Source organism: Heterodontus francisci, chromosome 30 (assembly GCF_036365525.1).
Source record: "Heterodontus francisci isolate sHetFra1 chromosome 30, sHetFra1.hap1, whole genome shotgun sequence".
Lineage (NCBI taxonomy): Eukaryota > Metazoa > Chordata > Chondrichthyes > Heterodontiformes > Heterodontidae > Heterodontus > Heterodontus francisci.
Window position 1 is genome coordinate 48283459 of NC_090400.1, and position 27265 is coordinate 48310723.

At 44.8% G+C, this 27265-nt stretch overlaps 1 protein-coding gene across 1 annotated transcript in view; it reads left to right on the plus strand.

Moving 5' to 3' along the window:
• Positions 1–27265, plus strand: part of LOC137346751 (LHFPL tetraspan subfamily member 7 protein) — a 312700-nt gene that overhangs the window by 126412 nt on the left and 159023 nt on the right. The gene's annotated exons all lie outside the window — the stretch shown is intronic.

A 27265-nucleotide genomic window follows, 5' to 3' on the forward strand; every position in this document is an offset into this window, starting at 1 on the left:
TCCAAGTGAGCAATTCATTAGGTGCCTTTCCCCCGCCTTTTCCCCATAACTCTATGCATTCTCCCTTTTCAAATAACTGACTAATTCCCTTTTGAATGCCTTGATGGAACCTACCTCCACCACGCTCTCTGGCAGTGCATTCCAGATCCTAACCATTTGTTGCATGAAAAAGATTTCCTTCATGTCGCCATTGCTTCTTTTGCTAATTACCTTAAATCTGTGCCCTCTCGTTCTTGATCCTTTCATAAGAGGGAACGTTTATTTCCTATCTGTCCCTGTCCAGATCCCTCATGATTTTGAATACCTCTATCAAATTTCCCCTCAACCTTTTCTTTTCCAAGGAAAACAGTCCCAACTTCTCCAATCTATCTTCATAACTGAAACTCCTCATTCCTGGAACCATTCTCGTGAATCTTTTCTGCACCCTCTCCCAATGCCTGCACATCTTTCCTCAAATGTGTCACCCAGAACTGGACGCAATACTCCAGTTGAGGCCGAAGCAGTATTTTATACAAGTTTACCAGAACCTCCCTGCTTTTGGACTCTATGTCCCCGTTAATAAAGCCAAGGATACTGTATGCTTTATTAACCACGCTCTAAACCTGTCTTGCCACCTTTATGCACATATACACCCAGGTCCCTCTGCTCCTGCACCCCCTTTAGAATTGTACTCTTTATTTTATATTGTTTCTCCATGTTCTTCCTACCAAAATGAATCACCGCACACTTCTCCGTATTGAACTTCATCTGCCACCTGTCCTCATCTCCCCCCTGGTTTTTTTACCAATTATCTTAAAATCTGTCTCTGGTTACAGACCCTCCTGCCAGTTTGCCCTTACCTACTCTGTCAAAACCGTTCACGATTTTGAACACTTTTATTAAATCTCCCCTTACCTGTAGGCTTTTGAAATAACTTTTCAATAAAAAATGCTAGCGGTGACACGAGCAATCCAAACTAGGAGCTGGTTTATATTTAAAAGAAATGGGGGGAATGTCGAACACAGTGAAATTGTAGGAAGCCCCTTCCATTGATAGAAATAAAAGGCCGGCATTTGGAAATATTTCATTTCCCCTGTTCTAAACTGTGTATGCAGCTGAATGCCTGGGTTAATAATTGTAACTGATTCCCTACTGCAATTTACTTAAAGCAAAGCAATTTTACTAATAGTCCCTGTTGTAGTTTTCCTACACAATGCTCTAGTGCAGTTGCTTTGACTCAATTGATTTTTCCTAGTTTGAAATCCTGCTTTTCTTTTCCTATCGATTTCCCATATGTACGGTTTAGACCTCTCCCAAGAAATGTTCTCTTCACAAACCTCTCCAGTGTAAAAGACAAGATAAAGCAACAAAAACTCTATTTATATAGTGCCTTTACCATAGTAAAACATCCCAAAGCACAGCACAGGAACACTATCAAAACAAATTGACACTGAACCACATAAGGAGATAATCGGACAGATGTCCAAAAGCCTGGTCAAAGAGGCACGTTTTAAGGAGCAACTTAAAGGAGGAAAGAGGAGAAGAGAGGCAGAGAGGTTTAGGGAGGGAATTCCAGAGATTAGGGCCTAGGCAGCTGAAGGCATGGCCACGATTAAAATCGGGGATGCTCAAGAGGTCATAATTGGATGAGTGCAGAGATCTCGGAGGGTTGTAGGGCTGGTAAAGGTTACACTGATAGGGAGAGGCAAGGCCATGGAGGGATTTGAAACTAAGGATGAGAACATACGAATTAGGAGCTGGGGTAGGCCACGGCCCCTCGAGCCTGCTCTGCCATTCAATAAGATCATGGCTGATCTGATTGTAATCTCGACCACATTCCCACCTACCCCAATAACCTTTTAACCCCTTGCTTATCAAGAATCTATCTACCTCTGCCTAAAAAATATTTAAAGACTCTGCTTCCACTGCCTTTTGAGGAAGAGAATTCTAAAGACTCACGACGCTCTGAGAGAAAACATTTCTCCTCATCTCTGTCTTAAATGAGCAGCAGCTTATTTTTAAATAGTGACCCCTAGTTCTAGATTCTCCCACAAGGGAAAACATCCTTTCCACATCCACCCTGTCAAGAATCTTATATGTTTCAATCAATTTGCCTTACTCTCCTAAACTCCAGCTGATACAAGCCTAGCCTCATTAGACAACCTGCCTATTCCAGGTATTAGTCTAGTAAACCTTCTCTGAACTGCTTTCAATCCTTAAATAAGGAGACCAATACTGTACACAGTACTCCAGATGTGGGCTCACCAATGCCTTGTGTAATGAAGCATAGCCTCCCTACTCTTGTATTCAATTCCCCTCACAATAAAACAATAACATTCTATGAGCTTTCCTAATTATTTGCTGAACCTGTACACTAACCTTTTGCGATTCATGCCCTAGGACACCCAGGTCCCTCTGCATCTCAGAGCTCTGCAATCTCTCACCATTTAGATAATATGCTTCTTTTTGATTCTTCCTGCCAAAATGGACAATTTCATATTTTCCCACATTATACTCCATTTGCCAGATCTTTGCTCACTCACTTAATCTTTCTATATTCCTTTGTAGCCTCCTTATGTCCTCTTCACAACTTACTTTCCTGCTTATCTTTGTGTCATCAGCAAATTTAGTAACCATGCCTTCAGTGCCTTCATCCAAGTCATTTATAAACATTGTAAAAAGTTGAGGCCACAGCACTGATCCCTGTAGCACATCACTTATTACATCTTGCCAACCAGAAAATTACCTGTTTATGCCTACTCTCTTTTTCCTATTAGCTAGTCAATCTTCTATCCATGCCAATATGTTACCCCCTACACCATGAGCTTTTATTTTCTGCAGTAACCTATGATGTGGCACCTTATCAAATGCCTTCTGGAAATCTAAGTACAATACATCCACTGGTTCCCTTTTATCCACAGCACATGTTACTTCTTCAAAGAACTCCAATAAATTGGTTAAACATGATTTCCCTTTCACGAAACCATGTTGAATCTGCCTGATTTCCGTGAATTTTCTAAGTGCCCTTCTACAACGTCTTTAATAATAGCTTCTAACATTTTCCCTAAGACAGACGTTAAGCTAACTGTCCTGTAGTTTCCTGCATTCTGTCTCCCTCCCTTTTTGAATAAAGGAGTTACATTCATTATTTTCCAATCTAATGGAACCGTCCCCGAATCTAGGAAATTTTAGAAACTTAAAACTAATGTAACAACTATCTCATTAGCCACTTTTAGGAGAATTTTAAAATTGAGACGTTTCTTAACCGAGCCAATGTAAGGGTGATCTGTGAATGTGACTTGGTACAGGTTAGGACATGGGCAACAGAGTTTTGGATGACCTCAAGTTTACAATAGGCAGAACGGAGGAGGGTGGCCAGTAAGATCAGTTTTTATTCATCTCTCATATCCAGACTATCTTCGCTATATCCAGAAGCATTCATGCGAAACTGCTACTTCAGAACCTTTCAGGTACTGAAAATACCAACATTTAACACTAAAACGAATATAGCTATCATATTTCAGCCTTACATGTCCAATGTTATATTAATAATGGATGGAAACAGGGATGTAACACAGTTTTTACTTGGAGTCACAGCATTTTTCAGCACAGAAGGCCATTGGGCTCCTTGTGTCTGTGCCACCTCTTGGAAAGAGCTATCCAGTTAGTCCCTCTCCCCCATTCTTTCACCATCTCCCTGCAAATATTTCCAATTTTGTTTTGAAAGTTACTATTGAATACGATTCCATCACCCATTCAGGCAGTGCATTCCGGAATATACTTGCTGCATGAAAAAGTGTCTTCTCATCTCCCATCTGGGTTTTTGTTGTAAACAGTCTTAATTTAAAGCAATCATTGTGCATTGAATTTATCGCCCGTGCTGCCTTAATTCAAAGGCCTTTTATCTTGTGCAAAGAGTTTGGTAATTTAGTTGATTTGGATCTGTGCCTGATATAAATAGCCACTGATCATAGTTTCAAAGTGTAACAGTAGCAGCCCAGAGTTTGCCATTGAAATGATGGCGAAACTGTTAGTGTTCACTGTCATTACAACTGTGAAACTGACAGCAACTTTCTGGCGTCGGCATGTGCGCATTTAAATGCGGAAATCCAGAATATACTGTCAGTGATTCCATGATCCTCCACAGGGTCCACTGTTGGAAATCCCAAAGATGGAAATGTTTAGAATCGCTTGTACTGACGTGAACTTCCGCTTTTACATGAGTAGTCTTGCTGTAAGAACCCTTTAAAAAGTTAAGCCTTGTTGAATGTGGTTTAACTGGGTTTTTAAAGGCATACTAAGTTCATAATTATTTCTGAACAACCTCTCTGGCCCTGAAAAAACTAATTTATTATTTATGGAATGTTAAATATCTGCATTGTGATTTTTTAAAAATCCATATTTTTTTAAAACAATAAAACTTTTTAAAAATGATATTTAAGTTTCTACTTTAATCCCATGCATATGTCTCAATCTTTTAATTTCTTTTTCTGTAAAATGATGAAAGAGTAAAGGATAATCAGTGCTTTATACTTCCTGGTTTGCTGACTGCGAGAAAACTTCAATATGATTGGCTGCTTAGCCTGATTGATGACATCACTGTTGCCAGACACCGGAGATCTCTTTAAGCTGACAGCAGAATGAAATTAATGATGGGAAAGGCGAAATCCACGCACAGAGATCTCTAGGTCTTTGTGGGCAGCTTTTTTCGAGGTCAGCGCCGAGCACTGTCATTTTGCCACTGTCCATAAAATCTGAGTTTTAATACTTAAGTTCTTTGCATTTTTCTTCTAAGTCAAGGGTTATGGGGAACAGGCAGGAAAGTGGAGTTGAGGCCAAGATCAGATCAGCCATGGCAAAGCAAGCTCGTGGGGCCATATGGTCTACTACTACTCCTATTTCTTATGTTCTTTCTTAGGTCACCAGGCACATTTCAGGAGGTCAATAATGGAAATAAGTGTTCATTCTAAATGTTAGGGCAAATTCACCAATCTCATGCTGGTGGTGAGGAGCTGCATTCGAAGGGAGAACAGTCAGAGAAGGGATGACAAACTTTACCACTGAATCTTCAATCAGTAGCCCCTTTGACCATGATGAATGCTGGGAGCATGAAACTGGCGACTTTACCGATTTGCATTCAACTGACTCAGAAAGTCCTATTTTAAAATGGACTGATTCAATGTGGATAGAAAATTCTCTCATAGCAAAGTGGGGAAAAATGTATATTCCTAAGCGCTTTAGAACCAATGGATTCCCTTTGGAAGTGCAGTGACTGGTGTTTGCTAGGCAAAAACAGTAGCTAAATTGCACTCAGCAAGGTTCAATGCATAGCAAGGTCCCACAAACAATAGATGAATGGCCAGATAATCTGTTGGTGGTTTTGGTTGAGAGAGGACTGTTGGCCAGGACACAAGAAGAACTCTGTTCGACATCAAATTCTTTTACATTCATAGGAAAGGCCTTGATTTAACTTGTCATTGAAAGACAGCACCTTAAACAATGCAGCTCTCAATGAAGTGTTAGTCTAAGCCATGGGCTTATGCCCAAAGTGGGGCTCGAACCCACAGCAACAACTCTTATTTATATAGTAGTAAAGCATACCAAGGCATTTCACAGTAATATAATCAGACAAAAATTGACACTGAGTCAAAGAATGAGATGTTAGGACAGGTGACCAAATGCTTGGTCAAAGATATACATTTTAAACAATGTTTTAAAGGAGGAGCCAACCTTTTGACTCAGAGCCATGCGTGCTATCAACTGAGCTAAAATCTCTCTTTCGTCCTTCAGATTCTGATCGCCCTGGCTGTGCATTTCCAGCATTGTCTGTTTTTATTTCAGATTACCAGCACTGACAGTTTTTCTTTCTTATCTCAATTGAATTACTGCCTTCTAACTCACTGCCATCTACCCATTATCCTGCATGTAATTGACTGTGTACTGAGGGAACTCATTCTTTCACAAACTACCTTGACAGCTTCATTAGAAATGAGGCTGTTTAAACAAGGCACCATCATTTCAATGGCTGTATGCTTAGTCTTACTATGATAAGAACAGATATGAGCGGCAATGTTTCATTGAAGCCAAAGCCATAGCAATTGGTTGGGATTCAGGTATTTTCCCTTTTGTGTCACTTCAGAGTCTGACCAGCTGACGTTAGGTTCCTAACCCTCCAGGATTGATGTGGGGTCTCCAGGAATTGAAGATTCATCTCCAGGACAATGCACTGCTGCGGGCAAACTGGGAGAAAAATGATAGTGGGCATTAAACAAAATTACGGTCTTATTCTTTTCATTTTCTTTGAACGCTTTGATTTCCTAGTTATAAAGGTATTGAAAGTGGAGGAAAAAGGGCCATTTTGCTAACAGGCAAGGTTAATCCAATTGAAATTCTGTTCTGTTTTCTATTGGCGTAGGAAGATAGTTCGCTTGGAAGATGGACCAATGGCAGGAGTGTTAGGGCATATTGGTTTGTAATGGGAGGTCATGTGATGAAACCTCCAGGAATACATCCAACCTGAGTTTTCCACCTTAGCTAAGATACCTCCAGTACTAGGTATTGCAACTTTTAGGCCTCATGGTGTGCAAGTTTAATAGTTTACTACATTGCAACTGGGACGACACTTCTAAAGTACTTTATTTTATTCATTCATGGGATGTGGGCATCACCAGCATTCATTGCCCATCCCTAGTTACACTGGAGAAGGTGGTGGTGAGTTGCTTTCTTCAAGCGTTGCAATCACAGTGCTGTTAGGAGGGAGTTCCAGGATTTTAATGGTGAAGGAGTGGCAGTGGTACTTTTCCAAGTCAGTATGGTGTGTCACTTGGAGGGGAACTTGCATGTGGTAGTGTTCCCATGCATCTACTGCCCTTGTCCCTCTAGGCAATAGAGGGCATGGATTTGGAAGGTGCTGTCAAAGAAGCTTTGGCAAGTTGCTGCATCTTGTAGATGGTGCACACTGTAGTCACAAATATGCCAGTGGTAGAGGGAGAGAATGTTTAAGGTGATGAATGAGCTGCAAATAATGCGGTCTGCTTTGTCCTGGATGGTGTCGAGCAGAGTTTTGGATGAGCTCAACTGTATGAAGATGCAAGGTGGCAGGCTGGCCAGGAGGGCATTGCAGTAGTCAAGTCTAGAGCTAACAAACGGCATGGATGAGGGCTTCAGCACATTGTCCCAGTTTGCATTGTACGATTACACTCCCTTGACCTTCTGATCAGTAGCTGAAATACAGATGAATCCTGACTGGCTCATGTACTGGGGCTTCAGAGATTAAGTTTATCTCATCATTTCGTCCTGATCAATAACCTACTAATTAGCCTTGAATCCTACATTGACAAATGGACCGATTTTACACTTGGGCAACGTTTTGTCACATACTCATGGCAGACTTTATATTGAATAAAAGATTAATCTGTGTAAAGCTGCATGAAGCTTCCATCACCCCATTAAAGATGCCAATTACAGACATAGATCTCCTTTAAGAATGCAATGAGGCATTTGAGGAACCATTTCAACAGTCCCCCCCCCCCCCGCTCTCATGCTCACATCTCTGTCCTGGGATTGCTGCAGTGTTCCATTGAACATCAATGCAAGCTCGAGGAACAGCATCTCATTTACTGATTAGGCACACTACAGCCTGCCGGACTGAACATTGAGTTCAATCATTTCAGAGCACCCCATTTTACTTTTATTTTTAGTTATTTTTTCTCTTTTTTTTTTCCTTTTTTACAATCTTTTTTTGTGTTTATTTCATCTTAGTTTGTTCAGTTTTAAAAAAATATTCTTTCATGGGATGTGGACGTCGCAGGCCAGGCCAGCATTTATTGCCCATCCCTAATTGCCCTTGAACTGAGTGGCTTGCTAAGCCATTTCGAGGGCATGTAAGAGTCAACCACATTGCTGTGGATCTGGAGTCACATGTAGATTTCCTTCCCTAAAGGACATTAGTGAACCAGATGGGTTTTTACAACAATTGACAATGGTTTCATGGCCATCATTAGACTAGCTTTTAATTCCAGATTTTTTTTTTTATTAATTGAATTCAAATTCCACCTTCTGCTGTGGTGGGACTCGGACCCATGTCCCCAGAGCAATACCTGCATCTCTGGGTTACTAGTCCAGAGACAATACCAGTACGCCACCGCCTCCCCGCAGTTTGCTTACCCACTGTTTTTTTTCATGTTTGTACTTGCTGCTGTTCAATCTTCAGTCCGTTAACAACCCTAATGCTTTGTCTTCCAACACACCATTAACATATTGTTTGCCTTTGCTCCATGACCTTTTGGTCAGCTATGTGGCCTTGTCCAATCTACACCTTCTCCTTTATTATCTCTTGCCCCACCCCCGCTTCACTTGCTTATAACCTTTGACATTTCTAATATTTGCTAGTTCCGAAGACGGGTCACTGACCCGAAACGTTAACTCTGCTTCTCTTGCCACAGATGCTGCCAGACCTGCTGAGTGGTTCCAGCATTTCTTGTTTTTATTTCAGATTTCCAGCATCTGCAGTATTTTGCTTTTATTTGAGGAATAGTATTGGGTTTACATTTGTGCTAGAAATGTCTGCAGCAAGTTGGAAGTAACAAGGGAACGAGCAGGGAAATTGTATTCCTTGAACCACCAGGGACTTGGACATTTCCCCTTTCACCCATAGAAACATAGAAACAGGAAAAGGCCAATTAGCCCCTCGAGCCTGTTCTGCCACCATTCAATGAGGTTGTGGTTGATCTGTGACCCAACTCCATATACTCACCTTTGCCCCATATCCCTTCATACCTTTGGCTAACAAAAATCTATCAAACTCAGTTTTTAAATTAACAATCAATCCAGCATCAGTTGCCATTTGTGGAAGAGAGTTCTAAACTTCTACTGCCCTTTGTCTGAAGAAGTGTTTCCTAATTTCATTCCTGAAAGGTCTAGCTTTAATTTTTAGACTATGTTCCCCAATCCTAGACAACTATCAAAAATAGTTTTTCCCAATCTATTCTATCTGTTCCCCTCAATGTCTTGAAAACTTTAATCGAATCACCCCCTAACCTTCTAACCAGGGAATGCAACCTTAGTTTGTTCAATCTCTCCTCATAGTTTAATCCTTGGAATCCAGGCATCATTCTTGATAATCTATGCTGCACTGCCTCCAAAGCTAATATATCCTTGCTAAGGTGTGGTGCCCAGAACTGATCGCAGTACTGCAGGTGTGGTCTAACTAGGGCTTTGTATAGGTGTAGTACCCACTGCGCCACTAACAAGGACACATTATTCCCGATGCACCATTATTGTCTTAGACAGCTACTCCTTCTGTAAACACACATTGGACCACAAAGGAGACAGATACATTTCCCCATTCCCTACCTACAGCCAGGCAGACAGTGAATAGAGGCTCTGAGGCATGTGAAGTAGCAGGTCTGACTAAGATCACATGCACAAATGGCCACTGATTGTGATATGAATCAAATATGTTTTCCTATTTGACTGGCAGGAATCAGACACATAGCCATCATTAGATCACTCAAACCTTAGACACATACCCATACTAGACTGGCAGGGATCAGAAGATCCTATCAATAGATCACTGAGGATTGGATGGATTTACCCATTTACTCTAGGCGACAATAAACGGATGTATCCTATAGAACTACCATAACACTTCCTTCAGGCAGAAATGGAAAGGAAGCAGTGTGTAAATACACGGTTGGATGAATATGACAATGATTAAGGTGCCTGAGCACACATAAGATAGTCTCGGCAAATATGCATGCTAGCTTGGCTCAGCTGGTAACACTCTCATCTCCAGATCAGAAGACTATGGGTTTAAGTCCTCTAACAGGCTTTGAGCTCATAATCTTGGCTGGTGCTCCAGTGCGATTTGATGGTTATTCACCTTTCCTGTAGTGAGTATAACACTGTCGGAGATGCTGTCCTTCAGATGAGATGTTAAAACATGTCTGTTCAGGTGGATTTGAAGTACCACACGGTACTGTTTGCCCAAGCAGGAAGTACAGCTAGTGTCATAACCAACTAATAACACCAATAAAAATTTATCTAATGGTTTGTCATCTCACAGCTGTTGTGGAACATCACTGGTTGGTGCAGAACACAAGAACATAAGAAATAGGAGCAGGAATAGCATACAGTCTCTCAGGCCTACTCTGTCATTCAATAAGATCATGGTAAATCTTCTATCTCAACTCCACTTCCCCGCCCTATCCCTTGATTCCCTTAATATCCATCTCGATCTTGAATATACTCAATGGCTGAGCATCCACAGCTCTCTAAGGTAGAGAATTTCAGAGATTCACAGCCTTCAGAGTGAAGAAATTTCTCCCTATTTCAGTCCTAAATGGCCGGCCCCTAATCTTAGGACTATGATCCCAAGTTCTAGACTCTCTCGCCAGGGGGAACAGCCTCTCAGTATCTACCCTGTCAAGCCATCTGAGAATTTTATACGTTTCAATGAGATCACTTCTCATTCTTCTAAACTCCAGAGAATATAGATCCATCCTGCTCAATCTCTCCTCATAGGACATACTTCGCATCCCAGAATAGCCACTGCATTTTGCCGACATGACATCCCTAACTGCAATTCTAAAGTAATGAATTGTGTCAAGTGTTCAATATAAATAAAAATCGTTTTATAAACTGAGGGAGGCCACTATTATGACAGATATCGCCTTTTTTATTTGTTCTGAGGATGTGGATACTGGCAAGTTCATATTAATTGTCCATCCCTAGTTACTCTGCAAAAGTAGTGCTGGCACCTTCATCAGCTTTTATGGCTGAGCCAACAAAAGTCCATCAACCTGTGAGATAGGGCAGGATGTACGGAGAGTCGCGGAATTGTAAACTGCACCATTGGTTCAGGAGATACCTGGCCTGCCATTCTGCCTTGACCCGAATAATGGCCAGTGCTGCCTGCAGCTGCCAGCTTGAGTGTTTTCCATTCTCTAGCTCTGCCACTTCTCGGTCAGGCAAATACAAAATATGAACAGGCAACGAAATAGTTGCTATGTCTTGCAAATAATTAACTCGTTGTCAGTGTTGCTTTTTTTTTGGCTACTTGAGGGGAAGGTTTCCATCTAGCCCTTCCATCGTGCAATGTTTTCTAAATGAGACAGTTTTCCAGCTGATATCCTCTCTGTCACCCTTCCTCTGCCCTGTCCCTGAAGCTATTAGTATTCATACGGCATTGATAATAGTAAATGTATTACATGCATGAGGAGATTATGCAACTAATACATGTGTCATTAAGCTTCTTTGACATGTTTCAGTGGTTCGCTTATGGGCAAAACTCACCTTCCTATGAAATATGCCTGACAGCTGTTTAATTAAAACGTACTCAGATGGAAAAGCTGTTTGGCAAGGAGAAGGGAGCAGGATCCATGACTTGGCTTGGCATTGCCAACAGCCTGTAAGTAATCTTCTGTTGAAAGACTAATTTCAACAGAATTATGAATCAAAAGAAGTACTGGTGAATTGTTGCGAAAAGAATGAAAGACAGGCTTTGCATTTATACAGCACCTTATCACAGCTCTCAAACACCTTGAGGTGTCTCATGTGCAATGGATTAGCTTGAAGGCCTGTGGGTAAATCTCTTCCTTGGAAGCTCTGACCAGGAGATTAGATTTTGATTATTTTTCTTGGTTCAGCAGGTCTGTTGGCGTCCCATGTAATAAGTAAACTTGATAATCATACTTTCCAGTTGGATAGCCATCAGCAGCAGGAACCCTGGATGATTATTCCTTTGCCAACCCATGGGTACTGATGAAAACTGTAATGTCCCACCTGCTGTCCTCACTTAGAGTTTAGGACGGGCTGCAGGTCGAAACTGGGACCTTCCAATCTCTATGGCTGAGCTTTCCATCTTCCCCTCCCCCATTGCTTGGGATGCATCTCCTGGGATGAACCTCCGTCCATCCTGACTCGGGCCAATTTTCTAGTCTATTTAAGCCAATGCCCAGGATTCCACCAAAATATGGACAGGCACGCTTTGTGGAAAATGGAATATGACAGCTGCTATCAATCTTATATTTCGCCTCCAGTTTTCTCCTATCATCTACTGAAGGGACCAATTCTTGAGGGAGGGGGGATGGAGGTGGGGAACAGTACTATGACCCTCTGGTACTGCACAATCTCTTTATGAGTGAGTCCAGCTAGTGAGTGTTGTTGGGCTATTTGACAAATGTCCATACAGACATGCTGTCTTCACCAGGGATCTATACAGGTACACGGTCTTCGCCAGGTGTTCTAAGTGTGCACACTGCCCACACCAGGTGCTCTATAAGGGCACACTGCCCTTGCCAGGTGTTCTACGTGGACACACTGCCCTCGCCAGGTGTTCTACACAGGCACACTGTGTGCCAAGTGTCCTCATCAGATTTTCCCTCACTCACTCTCCAGATGGATTCTCTAGCAAGCAATCAGCAGCACAAACCATGAACAATTTTATTCCTTCCCTAGCAGATGGACTGAGACCAATTGTACCGACATTGCTGCTCCTTTGGCTGAGCACAGCTAACTCAATGTAGACCAAGGATAGAATCTGGGCCTTTCAGCCATGTATGATTCAGTCCCAAAGTATTTGTTCCAAAGCCATCTGGAGAGTTGTCCCAGTTCTGCTTTACAGTCTATGCTGCACATAGTGCGATATCCATCACTAACTATTGCCTGTTTCCTTAATGTGACGGTCAGCTAGCATCTAAAAATGAGCACTAAACTTTGTGCTAGTTACACAACGAATCTTCCGCCTCAAGTTCTACATTACAACTCAAAAGTACTTTTTTGGCTGTAAGGCACTTTGGGATGCCTTGAATTAGTGTGCACTTAGAGAAATTTCATGCAGTAACCAGTTGAATGAAACACAGTGAATCATGAATCCTAGAGAGAAAAATATACTTGACCTCGTCCTCACCAATCTGCCAGATGCTTCTGCCCATGACAGTAGTGGTAGGAGTGACCACCGCACAGCCCTTGTGGAGACAAAGTCCTGTCTTCACATTGAGGATACCCTCCATTGTGTTGTGTGACACTATCACCATGCTACATGGGATAGATTTCAAACAGATCTGGCAATGCAAAACTGGGCATCTGTGAGGTGCTGTGGGCCATCAGCAGCAGCAGAATTGTACTTAACTGCAATCTGTAACCTCATGGTTCAGCATATCCCCCACTCTACCATTACCATCAAGCCAGGGGTCAACCCTGGTTCAATGAAGAGTGCAAGAGGGCATGCCAGGAGCAGCACCAGGCATACCTCAAAATGAGGTGTCAACCTGGTGAAGCTACAACACAGGACTACTTGCATGCCAAACAGCATAAGCAACATAAGCGATCTCATAACCAACGGATCAGATTTAAGCTCTGTTACATTCAGTCGTGAATGGACAATTAAACAACTAACTGGAGGTGGTGGCTCCACAAATATCCCCATCTTCAATGATGGAGGAGCCCAGCACATCAGTGCAAAAGATAAGGCTGAAGCATTGGCAACAATCTTCAGGCAGAAGTGCCAAGTGGATGATCCATCTCAGCTCCTCCTGAAGTCCCCAGCATCACAGATGCCAGTCTCAGCCAATTCGATTCACTTTGTGTGATATCAAGAAACGACTAAAAGCATTGGATACTGCAAAGGCTATGGGCCCTGACAACATTCCAGCAATAGTACGGAAGACCTGTGCTCCAGAACTTGCTGCGCCTCTAGCCAAGCTGTTCCAGTATGGCTACAACACTGGCATCTACCCTGCACTGTGGAAACTTGCCCAGATATGTCCTGTACACAAAAAGCAGGGCAAGTCCAACTCAGCCAACGACCGCCCCATCAGTCTACTCTCATCAGTAAAGTGATGGAAGATATTGTCAACAGTGCCATTAAACGGCAATTGCTTAGAAATAACCTGCTTAGTGACATTCCGTTTGGGTTCCGCCAGGGCCACTCAGCTCCTGACCTCATTACAGTCTTGGTTTAAACATGTACAAAAGAGCTGAACTCCAGAGGTGAGGTGAGAGTGACTGACGTCAGCATCAAGGCAGCATTTGACCGAGTATGGCATCAAGAAGCCCCAGCAAAACTGGAGTCAATGGGAATCAGAGGGAAAACTCTCTGCTGGTTGGAGTCATACCTAGCACAAAGGAAGATGGTTGTGGTTGTTGGAGGTCAATCATCTCAGCTCCAGGACATCACTGCAGGAGTTCCTCAGGGTAGTGACCTAGGCACAGCCATCTTCAGCTGCTTCATCAATAACCTTCCTTCAATCATAAGGTCAGAAGTGGGGATGTTCACTGATGATTGTGCAATGTTCAGCACTATTCGCGACTCTTCAGATACTGAAGAAGTCTGTGTAGAAATGCAGCAAGACCTGGACAATATCCAGGCTTGGACTGATAAGTGGCAAGTAACATTTGCGCCACACAAGTGCCAGGCAATGACTATCTCAAACAAGAGAGAATCTAACCATCGCCCCTTTACATTCAATGGCATTATGATTGCTGAATCCCCCACTATCAACATCTTAGGGGTTACCATTGACCAGAAACTGAACTGGAGTAGCCATATAAATACCATGGCTATAAGAGCAGGTCAGAGGCTAGGAATCCTGAGGCGAGTAACTCACCCCCTGACTCCCCAAAGCCTGTCCAACATCTACAAGGCACAAGTCAGGAGTGTGATGGAATACTCTCCACTTGCCTGGATGGGTGCAGCTCCAACAACACTCAAGAAGCTCGACACCATCCAGGACAAAGCAACCCTCTTGATTGGCACCCCATCTACAAACATTCACTCCCCCCACCACCGACACACAGTGGTAGTAGTGCACACCATCTACAAGATGCACTGCAGAAATGCACCAAGGCTCCTTAGACAGCATCTTCCAAACCCGCAATCTCTACCACCTCGAAGGACAAGTGCAGCAGATGCATGGGAACACCACCACCTGCAAGTTCCCCTCCAAGCCACATACCATCCTGACTTGGAACTATATTGCTGTTCGTACACTGTTGCTGGGGCAAAATCCTAAAACTCCCTTCCTAACAGCACTGTTGGCGTACCTACAACCTAAGGACTGCAGCGGTTCAAGAAGGCAGCTCACCACCACCTTCTCAAGGACAATTAGGGATGGGCAATAAATGCAGGCCTAGCCAGCGACGCCCAAATCCCATGAACGAATAAAAAAAATCAGTTGTTCCTGCCAACTTAATATTGATTTGGAGAAGTTATCCCAGTTGTAGAATAAATAGTGCGTTAACCTTTTGATGAAGGGAGAATAATCCCCGACTATCAAATCAGAACAACATAATTGTCACCATCTAACCTGCGGCAGTTAGTTTATTAACTGCATGTGATAAATAACATGTACTTCTCCAAAACACAGGTTCATAATTCATTGGCTCCAGGATGAGAAATATACTTGTGGTTATAAATAAACTAAATCTTTTATTGCTCCTCTTTCAAATATACATTTGAATGCTTTATTGAACAAAATATATTGTGCTCTCCGGCCTGCTGAGTGTTTTCCAGCTGTTTCGTTTTTTATTATAAAAATGAAGTGTTGTCGGTACAATGGTATAACCCTAAATGATTGGTAGGCGGAAATTAACGAGAGCTGCAAGGTTAAAAGGAATAGGAAATAAGAAAGGAAAAATCAATAACAAGGAGTTGGTTGATGGTAACATGAGACTTCCTGAGAATGAGTGAGTTAGGGAAGGAATTGTGCAATCAGTCTGAATTTCAACATTTGATTTTAATAGGGGGCAGTTTGAAGGGACAGTATGGATGATAATCTGAACTAGATTCTGAGATATATTTGTTTATATATTTTCAAATCTGGTTTTCCTGCTTTTCCTTTCATAGAATCTCTATGTGTACTGGCACAGGACGCCCTTGAGATTTGTTCCCAGCATCCGTCAGTGCAACTTTATGTGAGAAGAGTTAGACACCCACACCATGAATGAAACTCAAGGGGTCCAGCACCTTCAAGTTCATGCAGTGATTTTTTTTTAACTCTTTCTGCCCATGAGGCACATCTGTGTATTAAACACTATATTTCAGCTCAGTTGTCCCCTCTTTTCGGTCTGTCTGACTTTGATTGGTGAGATGGCAAGTGGGATCACAGATGCCCCTGCAGCTGGTAGCAAGGAGGAACTGGGCCTCTGCAGGCTCAACTCTCCCCTTGTGATTTTCCCTTTTGCTTGAACGGGCACAGGACAACATCTACTCTGCACTCGCCCTTCTCATTGATCTTAGCCCAGATAAGGAACTGACTTGACTGCAGATCAAATCTGCACTTGTCCTTCACTCCATGGCTCAAAGGGTTTGCATTTGAGTAACTTAAGCTGCTTTAATATTGGGTTAACTGCTGTGCTGCTGCTGCCAGCTGCCAATGTGTTTGTCCAGTGCAGTTGGTATGACTCAAAATAATCTTACTGGAATCGCTAAGGCCGACAGCCAGACAGACCCAGTTCCTGTTCAAACCGGGTCCTCCAGGTTGGTGCCCCTGGCAAATCTGACAGCAAATGTACCACCCAAAATAAAAGTAGCTTTTCTCCAGCAACGTATGATATTACCTCAACTTTGAGGGTTTTACCTGACTCACAAACAATGCACGACTACTAAAGGGCTGATGTTACAGTCCGCAGCACTGCTGTACATTGGGTGCCAGTGTACTGGGTGTTGAGACCTGCTGAACACCCAGTGCACAAGACATGTGAAAATGTGCATCTTTCACACAAAGGGTGGTAAAATCTGGAACGCGTTCTACCCAAAAGGTCATGGGTGCTGGGGACAATTGGAGTTTTCAAGCCTGATAGCGATAGATTTTTGTGGAGCAAAGGCAGGTAAACAGAGTTAAGGTGCGGAACAGCCATAATCTAACTGAATGGCATTTCACAGTGAAACATTTCAATTACATCTGCCTTTTCCACCTATGCCACTCTTACAGAGAGTGTAGTGCTGAGGAGCCAGTTTGTAAAGAGATCATTCCTTAAATGTCTGATCGTCATCAATGAGCTTTCAATTTCAAGCTCTCACACAATAGTGTGCAACTGACTGCTTAGAAATGGACCACATTGGGCAGATTTCGAAACACTGAAGTCCCAGTGCATTTCCTCAGCCTGCAACAAAAGGGAGACGGTGTGCTATTTCAATCTGGATACGTTCTGTCTGAGGGTGAACAACTAGCCTGGTACCTGACCTTTTTATCCCCAAAAATATACTTTATTCATAAAAATCTGTAAAAAAATACATTACAACACAGTTCAAAACAGCACCAAGCTGACATTCCAAAAGGTCCAAATGAAATCAGGAGTGAGTTGCCTCACAACCCTTCCATTCCATTTTACATATCATGTACATTTTACAGCAAACCCACATTTGGTGTATACAGCCCGAGGGGTTTCCCATGGGTCCAGCCCCTCAGTTCACTTTGGTGGGACGACCTTACACAGTGGTTTTTCCCCATTGAGCCTTTGCAGTGGCTGCCCCAAGCTTTAGTGCGTCCCTCAGCACATAGTCCTGGACCTTGGAATGTGCCAGTCTGCAACACTCGGTTGTGGACAACGCTTTGTGCTGGAAGACCAGCAAGTTTCGGGCAGACCACAGAGCGTCTTTTACCGAATTGATGGTCCTCCAGCAGCAGTTGATGTTTATCTCGGTGTGCATCCCTTGGAACAGCCCGTAGAGCACAGACTCCTGTGTTACAGAGCTGCTTGGGATGAACCTCGACAAAAACCACTGCATCTCTTTCCACACCTGCTTTGCAAAGACACATTCCAAAAGGAGGTGGGCAACCGTCTCTTCCCCACCACAGCCATGTCGAGGGCATTGTGTGGAGGGGAGAGACTCCGGGCGTGCAGGAAGGATCTGACAGGGAGGGCCCTTCTCACCACCAGCCAAGCTACGTCTTGGTGCTTGCTTGAAAGTTCTGGTGATGATGCATTCTGCCAAGTGACTTCGGCAGTCTGCTCAGGGAACCATCCAACTGGATCCACCATCTCCTTTTCCCTTGAGGACATTCCGTGCAGACCACTGCCTGATGGATTGGTGGTCAAAGGTGTTTTCCCGTAGACACTTTCCCACGACGACTAGGTGGTACGGCACGGTCCAACTAGATGGAGCGTTCCGCGGCAATGTGACCAGACCCATCCTTCGCAACACCGGGGATAGATAGAACCTCAGTATGTTATGACACTTGGTGCTTGCATACTGGGGCTGTACGCACAGCTTGATGCAGCCGCACACGAGGGTCATCATCAGGATGAGGACGACGTTGGGTACATTTTTCCCGCCCTTATCCAGAGGTTTGAACATCATGTCCCTCCGGACCCGGTCCATTTTGGATCTCCAGGTAAAGCAGAAAATGGCTCGGGTGACTGCCACAGCGCAGGAGTGGGGTATGGGCCAGACCTGCGCCACATACAGCAACAACGTGAGTGCCTCGCACCTGATGTCCAGGTTCTTACCCACAATGGAGAGAGATCGCTGCTCCTACATGCTCAGTTTATGGTGTACCCTGGCTACTCGCTCCTTCCAGGTTTTGGCGCATGCCCCAGCCCTTCCGAACCATATCCCCAGCACCTTCAGGTAGTCTGAGCTGACGGTGAAGGGGACAAAGGGTCGGTCAGCCCAGTTCCCAAAGAACATGGCTTCACTCTTGCCGTGGTTAACTTTGGCTCCCGACGCCAGTTCGAACTGGTTGCAGATGCTCATCAGTCTGCAAATGAACAGCGGATCCGAGCAGAAGACAGCGACGTCATCCATGTACAGGGAGGTTTCAACCTGAGTGCCTCCGCTGCCTGGGATTGTCACCCCTCATCTGTCCGCATCCTTCCTAATGGACTCAGCAAAAGGTTCAATACAGCAAACAAACAAGACAGGGGAGAGAGGACAGCCCTGTCTGACTTCAGATTGGATCAGGAAACGTTCTGATTCCCACTCATTGATTAAGACTGCGCTACTGATGTTTGTGCAGAGCAGTTGGATCCAATTGCAGATTCCCTTCCCAAACTCCATTTTGGAGAGCACGTCCATCGTGTAGGTGTGCGATATCCTGTCAAAAGCCTTCTCTTGGTCCAGGCTGATGGGGCAGGTGTCCACCCTCCTGTCATGGACATAGGAGCTTATTCAAGGAGCAGCTACTGCGTGTCCTTGATAAGTATGTACCTGTCAGGCAGGGAGGAAGTTGTCGAGCGAGGGAGCCGTGGTTTACTAAAGAAGTTGAAGCGCTTGTCAAGAGGAAGAAGAAGGCTTATGTTAGGATGAGACATGAAGGCTCAGTTAGGGCGCTTGAGAGTTACAAGCTAGCCAGGAAGGATCTAAAGGGAGAGCTAAGAAGAGCAAGGAGAGGACACGAGAAGTCATTGGCGGATAGGATCAGGGAAAACCCTACGGCTTTCTATAAGTATATCAGGAATAAAAGAATGACTAGAGTTAGATTAGGGCCAATCAAGGATAGTAGTGGGAAGTTGTGTGTGGAATCAGAGGAGGTAGGGGAAGTGTTAAATGAATATTTTGCGTCAGTATTTACAGTAGAGAAAGAAAATGTTGTCCAGGAGAATACTGAGATTCAGGCTACTAGGCTAGATGGGATTGAGGTTCACAAGGAGGAGGTGTTATCAATTTTGGAAAGTGTGAAAATAGATAAGTCCCCTGGGCCAGATGGGATTTATCCTAGGATTCTCTGGGAAGCTAGGGAGGAGATTGCAGAGCCTTTGTCCTTGATCTTTATGTCGTCATTGTCGACAGGAATAGTGCCGGAAGACTGGAGGATAGCAAATGTTGTCCCCTTGTTCAAGAAGGGGAGTAGAGACAGCCCTGGTAATTATAGACCTGTGAGCCTTACTTCGGTTGTGGGTAAAATGTTGGAAAAGGTTATAAGAGACAGGATTTATAATCATCTTGAAAAGAATAAGTTCATTAGCGATAGTCAGCACGGTTTTGTGATGGGTAGGTCATGCCTCACAAACCTTATTGAGTTTTTCGAGAAGGTGACCAAACAGATGGATGAGGGTAAAGCAGTGGATGTGGTGTATATGGATTTCAGTAAGGCGTTTGATAAGGTTCCCCATGGTAGGCTATTGCAGAAAATATGGAAGTATGGGGTTGAAGGTGATTTAGAGCTTTGGATCAGAAATTGGCTAGCTGAAAGAAGACAGAGGGTGGTGGTTGATGGCAAATGTTCATCCTGGAGTTTAGTTACTAGTGGTGTACCGCAAGGATCTGTTTTGGGGCCACTGCTGTTTGTCATTTTTATAAATGACCTGGAAGAGGGTGTAGAAGGGTGGGTTAGTAAATTTGCGGATGACACTAAGGTCGGTGGAGTTGTGGATAGTGCTGAAGGATGTTGTAGGGTACAGAGGGACATAGATAGGCTGCAGAGCTGGGCTGAGAGATGGCAAATGGCGTTTAATGCGGAAAAGTGCGAGGTGATTCACTTTGGAAGGAGTAACAGGAATGCAGAGTACTGGGCTAATGGGAAGATTCTTGGTAGTGTAGATGAACAGAGAGATCTTGGTGTCCAGGTGCATAAATCCCTGAAGGTTGCTACCCAGTTAATAGGGCTGTTAAGAAGGCATATGGTGTGTTAGCTTTTATTAGTAGGGGGATCGAGTTTCGGAGCCACGAGGTCATGCTGCAGCTGTACAAAACTCTGGTGAGACCGCATCTGGAGTATTGCGTGCAGTTCTGGTCACCGCATTATAGGAAGGATGTGGAAGCTTTGGAAAGTGTGCAGAGGAGATTTACTAGGATGTTGCCTGGTATGGAGGGAAGGTCTTACGAGGAAAGGCTGAGGGACTTGAGGTTGTTTTCGTTGGAGAGAAGGAGGAGGAGAGGTGACTTAATAGAGACATATAAGATAATCAGAGGGTTAGATAGGGTGGATAGTGAGAGTCTTTTTCCTCGGATGGTGATGGCAAACACGAGGGGACATAGCTTTAAGTTGAGGGGTGATAGATATAGGACAGATGTCAGAGGTAGTTTCTTTACTCAGAGAGTAGTAGGGGCGTGGAACGCCCTGCCTGCAACAGTAGTAGACTCGCCAACTTTCAGGGCGTTTAAGTGGTCATTGGATAGACATATGGATGAAAATGGAATAGTGTAGGTCAGATAGTTTCACAGGTCGGCGCAACATCGAGGGCCGAAGGGCCTGTACTGCGCTGTAATGTTCTAATTCTAATAGGCGATCGTATCCCTGAGTAATGCAAGACTATCAGAGATCTTCCTGCTGGGTACAGTGCAGGTCTGGTCAGGGTGAACCACCAACTCCAGAGCTGACTTGACCCGACTGGCGATGACTTTGGACAGAATCTTGTCGTCAACATTAAGCAGTGAGATGGGCCGCCAATTTCTGATTTCTGCCCTCTCCCCCTTCCGCTTGTAGATGAGGGTGATGATTCCTTTCCTCATGGATTCTGACATACTGCCGGCCAGCAGCATACTCTCGTATACTTCCAGCAGGTCTCAGCTGACCCAGTCCCACAGGGCGGAATACAACTCAACCGGTAAGCCATCGCTTCCGGGAGTTTTACTCGTCTCGAAGGACCTGACGACGTTTGTCAGCTCATCCAGAGTTAGCGGTTTGTCCAGTCTCTCCCTCATGCTGTCCTCTAAGACCTCTGTGATAGATGACAGGAAGGACTAGGAGGCTGTGCTGTTCGTGGGCTTCACGTCGTTAAGACCTGCATAAAAGGATTTGTTAATCCTTAGTATGTCGGACTGCGAAGACATTACCGAGTCATCCTCTTCCTTCAGGCTGCTGATAACAGAGCTCTCTGTGTGTACCTTTTGGAAGAAGTAACATGAGCACGTCTCATCCTGCTCAATGGAGCGGACTCTGCACCCGAAGATGATCTTGGAGGCCTCCATGGCAAAGAGCGAGGCCTGCTGGCCTGACCTCGACCCCCATTGACCGCAGCCAGAGCAGATTTTGCATTCTTTTCTGGAGTCGGGACATTTCCCTCTGTCTCTCTCTCTCGCCCTCTGAACACCTTTGAAGATAAAGAACCTCTTGATGTTCTCCTTGATCGCTTCCCACCAGTGAACTGGAGATTCAAAGAGGGGCGTTAATGGTTCTCCAACCTTTGTAATCCCTTTTTAGTTCTTCAACGCTCTCTGGGGTTAGCAGTGTAGCATTGAGCTTCCATGTTCCCCTGCCAACCTGCTGGTCATCCTGGAAGTGACAGTCAGCCACTAAGAGGCAATGGTCAGAGAAGAACACCGGCTTGACGTCGGTGGATCTGACCGTGACAGCAAGGGACACAAACAGGAAGTCAATCCTGGAACGGGCAGACCCGTCCAATCTTGACCAGGTGTATCTACGCTGCGCTCCGTCTGCGGGGTTGCTGAAGACGTCGTGCAGCTTAGCATCTTTTACTGTTTCCATTAGGAATCTGGGCGTAGCATCCCGTTTGCTGTCGTCACTGCTGGATCGTCCAACTGCGTTAATGATGCAGTTGAAGTCACCGCCTAGAATGACCGGTCTGGCTGTTGCCAGCAGCAGTGGGAGCTGCTGGCAGACGGTCAGTCACTCGCTGCATTGAGCCAGGGCGTACACGTTGATCAACCGGAATGGAACATTGCTGTACATTATATCTGCTACGAGGATGCGGATGCCTACCACCTCCTTAAGTTTGGAGATGGTGAGGTTGCCTCCCCGCAGCAGAATACCCAGGCTGGAGGAACAAGAATCATTACCCCCTGACCAGATCGATGGCCCGTGGAACCACCTTCATGACCATTGCCTGTAGGCGCTGAGGTGTGGTATTCCACACTCCTGCAGAAACAGTAGGTCGGCTTTGACCTTGACAAGGTAGTCCAAGGTTGAAACACATCGCTTAGTGGATCTAATGCTACACGCACGTTAATCAAAGTAATCTTTATACCCAATTAAAAGTTAGGTGTTGCTTCCCACACCAGTTGTCCTTGCTATTCTCAGTTGTTTGGTATGTTCCTGCATACCCATAGTGTATGCAAGCTGTTTCACATTCGTTGGGCTCAGAAACCCCTCCTGGTTTCTCATGGGGGGTTCCGCTGGGGTGACACTGGGGGGGGTCTAGTAGGCAGCATGGCTTGGGCTGGCCTCTGCTGTTGATGTCTTTCCCCTCCGTTCCTCCTTGAAGACATCACTGCTGCCAGCTTCCTGGAGCTGGAGTGCACCTGACGCTTCTTTGCTCTCGGTGTCCTGGAGCTGGGATGTGCTGGGCATGTCGCTAGGTTCGGCACTTTGGGTTTGGGACGCGTTGGGCCCATCACAGCTCCCAGTGCCTGGGGGCTGGGGGGCTTTACCCTCCAGCTCCTTTGAGTTCTGCCACTTCTTTTGCAGGTGCCGTCGTTCCGGCCCTGCCTCGTCCAATGAGGAGGAGCTGCTGTAGTCTGTCTCAGACGATAGCCTCCTCTTGCCACTGGTTTGGGTGGTGGCCTGTTCCTTTTTTGGAGATTTTTCCTTGTGGTTTTCCTTTGTACGACTTGCTACTGGCCAGTTTGTCCATCTGCTGCCTCCTCCTCCATTGATTCTGTCTATAGAGGAGGGGTTTCCGGGAACGGGGTAGGTGTTGGGTTGCTGGTTGCAGCTGTCTCCCCTTTCTTCTCCTTCTCAGGTAGACTTTCCTCGCTGCGGAGAGGTTTGCTTGTCTCCTTCCCAGCACCAGACGCATTCACCGTATCTTCTCCCAACCTTGCCGCCTGCGCATAACTGAGGTAGTGCTTGGGGCAGGTTTTGTTGAGGTGGCCTGCCGCACCGCACAGGTTGCAACACTTACTCTGCTTACAGTCCTTGGTCTGATGGCCTTCCTTCTTGCAGTTTTTGCAGACGATTGTGCTGCAGTTAGCTGCCATGTGACCAGATTTGCCACAGGTGCGGCAAACTCTGGGCTGCCCCACATAGACCAAGAAGCCTCGACTTCCTCCGATAGCGAAGCTGGAGGGAGGATGGATGATGGCTCCGTTGGCATCGATCTTCAAGGTCACCTTGACCTGCCACTTGCTGGTCCAAGTCCCAAATGGTCCTTGACATCAGTGCTGCTCCTGGCCACCTCGACGTACCTGGCAAGGAAGGTGAGTACATCCACGACAGGAACATGGGGGTTATAGAGGTAAATTGTCACCACCTGGTCACGTTGTGATGGCAGCATGAAGACTGGCTCCACTGTGAGGATAGACAGCGGCGCCTGGTTTCCCTTCTCCTTGAACACCTTCAGGAACTTGATGCATCCCTCCACGTTCCTGAACGTCACGTCGAAATATCCACTGCTGGGGTAGTCCTCCAGGCAGAAGATGTCTGCAGTGTGGAATCCACAGCAATCAATGAGGATTTTCTTAATGAAGAAAGTACGGTCAACAGGTGCACCTCGTTCCTTCTCCTTCACCACCACCCGAACGGTGTTATGCACTCCCTGGACTGAAGCTCTCGAATTGGTTACAACCATTTTCATCAAAACCTACTTGGAACACGATCAAAGGCCACTAATCATTGTTTCTTCCCCTGCCAGGTACCTGAATTCTTTTTTTTTCCAAAATTTACTTTATTCATAAAAATCTGTAAAAATTACATTCCCAAACAGTTTAAAACAGCATCAAGTCAAAAAATACAAACAGTGCAAAGGTGATCAGTTTCCTTCTATACAATTATGAGTTGCCTCACAACCCTTCCATTTCACATTTGTCCTGCCAGATACATTTTTACATTATACAGGAGACAGAAATTTACCCGATACAGTTCAAGGGGTTTCCCATGGATCCAGCCCCTCAGTTCAGCTTGGTGGGGGGACCTTACACAGTGATCTTTCCCCATTGAGCCTTTGCTGCGGCTGCCCCAAGCTTTAGTGCGTCCCTCAGCACGTAGTCCTGGACCTTGGAATGTGCCAATCTGCAACACTCGGTCGTGGACAACTCTTTGCGCTGGAAGACCAGCAAGTTTCGGGCAGACCAAAGGGCGTCTTTTACCGAATTGATAGTCCTCCAGCAGCAGTTGATGTTTGTCTCGGTGTGCGTCCCTGGGAACAGCCCGTAGAGCACAGACTCCTGTGTTACAGAGCTGCTTGGGATGAACCTCGACAAAAACCACTGCATCTCTTTCCACACGTGCTTTGCAAAGACACATTCCAGGAGGAGGTGGGCAACCGTCTCTTCCCCACCACAGCCACCACGGGGGCATTGTGCGGAGGGGGCGAGACCTCAGGCGTGCATGAAGGATCTGACAGGGAGGGCCCTTCTCACCACCAGCCAAGCTACATCTTGGTGCTTGTTTGAAAGTTCTGGTGATGAGGCATTCGCCAAATGACTTTGATGGTCTGCTCGGGGAACCATCCGACAGGATCCAGGTACCTGAACTCTGTTTGTCCCAGTCTGTGACTGCCCACACATGGATCAGTGACAACAACCTGGGATTATTCACCTAATAGCTTTCCCTCTCTCCATAAAGTAAGAAACTGTATTAATAAAGAATTGTGGCAATGGAGCAGTCTATGTTAGAAAGTTTCTGTGCCCCTCAGGAGCTCAATGTGCCAGACCTGTGACAACAGGCTAAAAGAATAAAACCACGTTATTGAGTTGGGCTGTAAGATAGCATTTAATGTAAATCAGGCATGATACAAACGAGCCAGGGCTGTAATCTAAATGATGGCTGGGCTGCATTCTAAACAGTACAGGATTATAATATAAATGAGGTAGCGTGCTGTAATATAATGGAGGTGGGGGACTGTAATATAAATGAGTCTGTGATTAAACAAGTCTGTCGTTTAAACAATGTTGGCTTATAATGTTCAAGAGATAGGACTGAAAAGTAAAAAAGGCTAACTGTAATACCACTGAAACAAAAGAGCTGAAGTATAAACAAGGGTGGGAGTACAATACAAATGATACAAGGTGGAAGTGCTATAACATAAACGTAAGCAATATAAGCAAGGGCGGAATATGAGGCTGTCTGGAATATAAGTGAAACTGTTTTGTAATACACATGACAACATCCGTAATATGAGATATAGCTGTCATATAAATGAGACAATGGTGTAATATACACAAGTCCATCCTGTAATACGAGTAAGAATAGATTGCTATATAAACAATTCTGGGCTAAAATGTAACCAAGGTTGGATTGTGATATAAATGAGACAAGGCTGTAACATAAATTAGGTTGATCTGAAAGCTAAATGAAGGTGGGCTCTAATATTAATGTGGCATTGCTGCTTTTGCCAGCAGAAGAGATATCAATGGGGGCAGTGCTGGAACCACTCAGCAGGTCTGGCAGCATCTGTGAAAAGAGAAGCAGAGTTAACGTTTCGGGTCAGTGACCCTTCTTCGGAACTGACAAATATTAGAAAAGTCACAGGTTATAAGCAAGTGAGGTGGGGGTGGGGCAAGAGATAACAAAGGAGGTGTAGATTGGACCAGGCCACATAGCTGACCAAAAGGTCACGGAGCAAAGGCAAACAATATGTTAATGGTGTGTTGAAAGACAAAGCATTTGTACAGATTAAGTGTTAATACACTGAATATTGAACAACAGCAAGTGCAAACCTGAAAAAAAAACAGTGGGTAAGCAAACTGAACAAACTAAGATGAAATGAAATAAATGCAAAAAAAAAAAATGTAAAAAAGAATGTAAAAAAAAGAAGAAAAAATAACTAAAAATGAAAGTAAAATGGGGGGCTGTCATGCTCTGAAATTATTGAACTCAATGTTCAGTCTGGCAGGCTGTAGTGTGCCTAATCGGTAGATGAGATGCTGTTCCTCGAGCTTGCGTTGATGTTCATTGGAACACTGCAGCAATCCCAGGACAGAGATGTGAGCATGCGAGCAGGGGGGAATGTTGAAATGGCAAGCAACCGGAAGCTCAGGGTCCTGCTTGCGGACTGAGCGGAGATGTTCCGCAAAGCGGTCACCCAGTCTGCGCTTGGTCTTCCCAATGTAGAGGAGACCACACTGTGAGCAGCGAATACAGTATACTACACTGAAAGAAGGTCTGATCAGGTTTGGCATCCCTACTGCCAAATCACCCAAGATCAGTCGTGACTCTGTACACTCTGCATAGTGTTAATTGTATATTAGTTGTGTGTTTAACTGTATGCATTAACTGGGCATTAACTGGGGATTCACTTGTGCTCCTATAAATAAGAACTGACTGAAATTATGGTGTTTGAGTTAGGAGGTGCTTCTTTGTAACGTGTATCTCTAAATAAAAGCTCATAAAAGTATGTAAAGATTAGGCTCCAGGTCTATCCTTCACTGCCTGGCTTCATGGAATTGAACACACTGATCCATGTTGGTGTATTTACCCCCTGAGCCATGTTGGTGCTGTCC